The following is a 6,868-nucleotide window of genomic DNA, read 5'->3' on the forward strand; positions in this document are numbered from 1 at the left end:
GTTTTCACACTCAGAGAGAATCTCTCCCCCACAAAACAGCTCCAGCAGTGTCTGATGGGCTGGAAGTAGGAGCAGAGCAGGGGATTTCCTCTGGGATTGCTGCACTGCCCACCCCAGAGGCCAGACAAACTCAGCACACCCTACAGAATAATAAATCAAGCAATATTGGGATAGCCCTAAGGACTTGATCCCATCAAAATTAATTAATGACACTAAAATTACAAATATATTGTTTCATTTAAAATATAGAATAGTACTAAATAAAAAACTTAAAATTTAAAGTTTTATAATATACTTATACATATTTATAAATTTTATATTATATTATACATATTTATAAAACAAAACAATAATAAGTAATAAGTAATAAGTAATAAGTAATAAGTAATAAGTAATAAGTAATAAATAATAAGTAATAAATAATAAATAATAAATAAATAATAAATAATAAATAAATAATAAATAATGAATGATAAATAATAAATTATAAATCATAATTAACAAATAATAGATAAATATTGTGTTAAAATAAAAATTTTAAAACAATAATCCTTCTTCACCTTCTTCATAAGTATAAAAAATATTTTTTATAATAAAAAAATTGCACATTGCAAACTTTAAATAATTAATTATTAAGCTAAAAATAAAAATAATTTAAATGTCAATGGGCAGTCCCATGGCCCTGCCATGAAGACCGTGAGGAGTGGCTGGAGTGCTTTGGGTTTGCCCAAAGACAGGGGACAGTGGTGGTTGTCCCCACCCCACGTGGACCTGAGCCCCGTGGATCAGGACACCTGATGGAACTGCACTGCCACCTTACCTCCAACACTAAAACACTAAAAACCCAAAACTGGAGAAGGTGGAGGGAGGCACCAACAATTCCTGGCCCCAGCCATCAGTTCTGAGCTGCAAAATCCCCTCACCCCGGGTCAAACACTGACTTTATTCCTCACTCCTAAAACACAAGCTTGGAACGTCCAGGACCTGCTGCAGTTTGCCTGAGCACCTCCCCACGGGGGTGAATTCAGCTCATCATCCCTTTGAGGGGAGCTGTGGCTGCCCAAAAAGGAGATGAGGGCTCAGGGCTGTGCTTCTACAGCTGCTGCCTTGCTTTGGAAAGACAGGTGTCTGCTAAGAAAGGCAGAAATCTCCCTTGAAATGGAAAATGTAAACCCCGCTCCTTCTGAATTATTAGGATTTTGAAATTAAGGGGCTCTCAGGCAAAGATATGGGAGTAGGAATAACTTCTTATTATTAAGGAAGAAAATAAAAAATAAAATAAAAAATGATGCCCCAAATGCTGCCAGCTGTGGCTCTGGCTGGTGGTGACCCCTCTGCAGCTGCAGGGCTCTGGGGAGGAGATGCAGCCAGCCTTGGCCACAGATGTTTGAGTTGCATGGCAGGCTGAGCAGGTCACAGGGTGTTTTTCAGGCAAAATGCCCAGCCAGAGCACATTTCCCAACCTAAATACTGAGTAAATTCAGTGTTTTGGGTTGACATGATGTGGGGGACATGGCCAATCCATGGCTGTGCTCCCAGGGGGAATCCCACCAGCTGAGCGTGGTCATTTCCCCTGGTGATGGAGCTGCTGGAGGTGATGTCTGGAGCAGGATGGGTGAATCCCTCTTTGTCTCAATTTATCCCAATCCCTCCTCTTTATCTCTATTGACATCTGAGGGTGGGGAGGCCCTGGAGGAGATTTCCCAGAGCAGCTGTGGCTGCCCCATCCCTGGGAGTGTCCAAGGCCAGGTTGGACAGGGCTTGGAGCAGCCTGGGATGGTGGGAGGTGTCTCTGCCCATGGCAGGGGTGGAATGGGGAATATTTAAAGTCCCTTCCAACCCATTCTGTGATTCTATGACAGCACAAAAGTCAATTTTTCCTGCCCAAGCACCTTGCCTGGGTACCAAAAGGCACCACCAAGGCTGCCCATATAGGACATCACCCTCATGCCTCGTGCAGGCTGACCTAGAACAGAGGCTGGACAGAGCTAAAGAATAAAGCAGGGATTTATTCAAAGGATCTCCTCCATGGATCCACCTTGGGCAGCACCAGAGCCCAGCCAGGGCTGCACCCAAGATGAACCCAAATGGTCCCAAAATGCACGAGCGCTGCCGGGGTCTCTCCCTGGGCTCAGCTCTGCTCCATGTGCACATTGCAGTTCAGTGTCCAATCCCAGCTGCAGCCCCTGCAGTCCCATCCTGCTTGTTTTTCTCTCTGCAGCCCACGGGGTTTGTGCTCCTGGGCTGAGATTTGGATCATTTGTCCTTCATAGTAAAATCAGGACCCCGATGAAGGAATGATTGCCACCTGACTCCAAGGCTTCGGAATGCTGAACACGAGCTTTATTAAAACTATACTGTATTGCATTACAACTATATTAAAGAGAGATATTATACTATATTGTATCATACTTATTACTAAGAATACTAAAGAACACTAAAGGAAATTCATGATTGTCTCCTGGCATTCAGGATACAGCTTGGCGTGATTGGTTAAGGAAACAAAACACTCGTCAGCAGAATCCAATTATCAAATTCTTTCAGGAAAATAATCTTCTAACACATTCTACATGTTCACAAACACAAGAGTAGTAAACGAGATAAGAATTGATTTAATCATTATTTTCTCTACTTTTCTTACAGCTTCTCTCTGGTCAGAGGGCATGCGAATACCACAGTCCTTGGTGCCCAGCTGGAGCAGGAATTGTTTTGTCTCCCTGCTCTGTGCAGAGAGCTCACCATGCCCTGATGTGAAGCTCAGACCCACACACTAAAGCAGCACAGAACCTGAAAATATAAAAGCTGAAACCTGAGGCATCACCCCGCTGCTGCTGCAGTTCCCTCCCGAGGTGGCAGCACCAGGTTCAACATCTCCTCACTGCCAGGTTACCCTGCACGCCACCGAGCCATGAACTGCAGCTGCTTCCAAGTGAAGGAGGAAGAAAAATGAGGCAGAGAGAGCTGAGGCAATTTTCCCACCATCCCTGGGGGTTGGTGTTAGAGCACTGAGCTGATCTGCTCCCTCTGCCCTCAGTGCCACAGCTGAGGGGCTCTCAAAGGTGCTCCAGCTAAATGGGTCCTTGTGCCACCCAAATCAGCTCTGAGAGGAGAAACCACAGCAAAACAAAAGCTCTGGCTGTGAATATTCTTGATTTTTCTGCCTCTCCGTGCAGCTGTGTAGAGTTTTTCTCGCTTTTCTCCTCTTTCCACCTTCCCTTCTCTTCCAGGATGGTGAGACATGAGCAGCAGCATTAGATCTGTCATCTTTTCAACAGCCCAAGCCCATCTAGAGGTGACCCCAGGACCACAGATCCCAGGAACCATGGCTATTTTTGGTAGGCAGCACAGCAAATTGCTGGAGGGGTGGAGGGTGGTGTAATTTCTCAGCTCCTGTGCGTAATTGCAATTCTCAGCTCAAGGTGAGAGACTCAGAGGTGAGAAATGCTCAACCCAACAGCAACCAGGAGCTCCAGGGCAGCAGAAAAGGGAGCAGTGATGGGCCCCGGTGTCCTTCAGCCTCTTCCACCCTTTTGGGGTCAGTCTCCACCCCAAAATTACCTTTCCATCACATCAGGAGGGATTTAATGGTTGGACATCGCTACTCAGGGGTGTCCACCACCCCATTACACCAAATATTCTCACCAAGAACCTTCTCAATAAAGACAACCTGCCCACACTCAGGAGAAAAGATTATTTTGGGGGCACCCTGAAGCAAGAGCAAATCCAGCCTGTGGTGTTTTTCCCTGGGGGAAGATGCAGAAGGAAAAGCAGGGCTTGGGAAGCGCTCTGCGACTCCGGGTGATATTTTTATAACCTCAGAAATCGCCTTGCACAAACACTTCTTTTTCTTTTTTTTTAAATCCAAAAGGGCAGTGAGAACTGGGTGTAGTTCAGCTGCAGATTTGTCATCAGAGGCTCCCAGCAGGGAGGAAAACTCTCCAGCTCCAAAGGGGCCATCCAGGAAAATCCAAGGGGTTTTCTGGAGCTCTGGGAGCACCCAGAAAATGAGCTGAGCTGTTTTGTCCTTCTCCCACATGGGTTTTTTCTTAGGACGGAGGAAGCAAAGGGCACTTCTGCTGAAAAAAGAAACTGAGGCCTCTTTCTGCTTTCCACGAAGGCTGTGAGTCACAGGGCAAAGGGTTCCAGCTGCAGCACAGGAATGAATCAGAGGGATGGGAGCTCGAGCTCAGCGTCCACTCGGGTCTCCAGAGGATGATGATAATGAAATCAGATCTCCCTGGTGATGTGAGAATAATGAAATAATGAATAATGAAATAACCTCCCCTGACTCGCTCTGCAGCTGGATTTTCACCCCGGTGCCATAGTGGGGTTGAGCATCTTCTCCCCTGAGTGAGATAAAAAGAGGAGTTGCTCTGGGTTAAAAATAAAGCAAAAAAAAAAAAAAAAAAAAAAAAAAAGAGAGAAAAGAAAAGGAGAGAAGAGTTATTTTTAACTCAGAGCAGCCCTGATCTGGTTCACTGCCCGGGCATGGAGACAGGGCTGTGAAACAAGGGCTGCTCAGCTCAGCTGTGGCCAGGAGGGGATTTAGGGATGGGGAGAAATTTGGGGGTTTTTTTTCTGTGAATTTAGAAGCAGCTTCCTCCCATCACAGACACACAGAGCCACCCAGCTCAGCTCCTGCCCCAGGGCTCACCCAAAATATCCAGCAAGAACAGAGGCAGATCCTCCCCAGGAGCCCTGAGCGAGTGCAAAGTCTCCTTATTCTCCTTAAATTACACATTTTTGGTTCAACTCAGTCTCTCTTCCAGCAGGTCCTGGAGGCTGCTGTGTCCCAAACAGGTCACAAAGCCAGGGGACAGGGACATCTGTGATCCCAGTGGGAGCTGTCCGTGCCTGGGCATGGAGGTGGGCAGCAATCTGTCCCCTGGAACAGTCCTGCTCCTCCTGAACCCCCCATTTCAGCCAGGTGAGCTCCCCCAGTGCAGGAAAACAGGATTAATTCGATTTTTCAGTGTCCTTGCTGTCACTTTCTCAGCCCATCCGTGCTGCTGCTGCTGAGTGACCCTCTGGGGAGATTCAATGCAATTTAGGGGCTTTCTTAAGCAAAATAATAATATTTTAAACCTGCTCTGCATGGGGGTGGTGCCTCCCTGGAAGAAGCCCAGGGATGATCTTCCCTCCTGCCCAGGCTCCCTCCTGGCACTCCTCAGCCCTGTTGCTGCCATCTCTCCTGCGTGTGACCCAGTTTTTTTTTTAGGAAAAGCAGCTTTTGGGCTCACGCCCATCTGCCTGTGTGCCTTGTCTGCAATGCTGGGTGATTTCAGCCCCGTTGGACGGGGGATGGAGATCTTTGGGCACCAGGGGGAAATCTGGAAAGAAGCAGTTTTGGTGGCTTCCTGCTGTGTTTCCAAACTTCTCGTTAACAAAGTGCTTAGCATTTAGCTGGGACAGCACACGGCCTCGATTTATCTCAAAGTTAACCCAAAACAGAAAGGAGATAAGCCGAAATTTATTGTGCACAGTTGTTTCTACACTGACCTCTTGAGATTTGGAACCACGTGAATGATTTTCTTTGCATGTGGAGTTGAGATACTGCTGTGCTGATCTATTTCCTCCATGCTGTATAAGGTAAAATGAATTAATATCAGTTTAAAGAATGAAAATTAATTGCTTAGGTTAAAAAAAAAATTAAAATTTCCCTGTGTGGGGAAACTGAGGCACAGAGAGGAGCAGCAATCAGGGTGGGAGAGCTCAAAGAGGATTGTTGGCTGCTTTGGGAATGGGGAATGGTGCAGGGAATGGGGAATGGTGTAGGAAAGGGGGAATGGTGCAGGGAAAGGGGAAATGGTGCAAGGAAAGGGGAAAGATTTGTGCAGAGAAGATGAAGAAACAGTGCAAGGAACGGGGAATGATGTGGGGAAAGGGGAATGATGCAGGGAACAGGGTAACAATGAAGGGAAGGGGGAAGAGTGCAGGAAGAGGGAAGGAATGGTGCAGAGAAGGGTGCAGGGAAGTGAGAACAGCGGGAAAAGGAGAATGGTGCAAGGAAAGGGGAGGAATGGTGCAAGGAAAGGGAAGGAATGGTGCAGAGAAGGTGAAGGAACGCTGCAGGGAAACGGGAACGGGGAAAGAACGGTGAAGGGAAGCGGGAACAGAGCAGGAAAAGGAGAACAGTGCGTGGAAAGGGGAAGGCACAGTGCAGAGAAAGGGGAGCTGTGCAGGAAGGGCAGGCACGGTCCCCACTAACCCCACCCCATGCCACTGATCCCATCCCACTGATTCCATCCCATCCTGTCCCATCCCATCCCACCCCATCCCATTGTTCCCCTTCTATCCCATCCCACTGATCCCATCCCATGCCATCCCATGGATCCCATCCCATCCCACCCCACCCCACTGTTCCCCTTCTATCCCATCCCACTGATCCCATCCCATGCCATCCCATGGATCCGACCCCATCCCACTGAGCCCCTCCTATCCCATCCCATGGATCCGACCCCATCCCATTGAGCCCCTCCTATCCCATCCCATGGATCCCATCCCGTCCCACCCCATCCCACTGATCCCATCCCGTGGCATCGCATCCCATGGATCCCATGCCATCCCATGGATCCCATCCTATGGATCCCAACCCATCCCATCCCACCCCATCCCATGGATCCCCTCCTATCCCATCCCATCCCATGGATCCCATCCCATGGATCCCATCCCATCCCATCCCATCCCACCCATCCCATCCCACCCCATCCCATGGATCCCCTCCTATCCCATCCCATCCCATGGATCCCATCCCATCCCATCCCATCCCATGGATCCCATCCCATCCATCCCGGCCCCGCGCGCGCTCCCGCTCCGGTCACGCGCTGCACAGTGGGCGTGGCCAACCCGCAGGCCACGCCCCCCGCGC

Source organism: Passer montanus, unplaced genomic scaffold, assembly GCF_014805655.1.
Source record: "Passer montanus isolate IOZ18808 unplaced genomic scaffold, ASM1480565v1 scaffold59, whole genome shotgun sequence".
Taxonomy (NCBI): domain Eukaryota; kingdom Metazoa; phylum Chordata; class Aves; order Passeriformes; family Passeridae; genus Passer; species Passer montanus.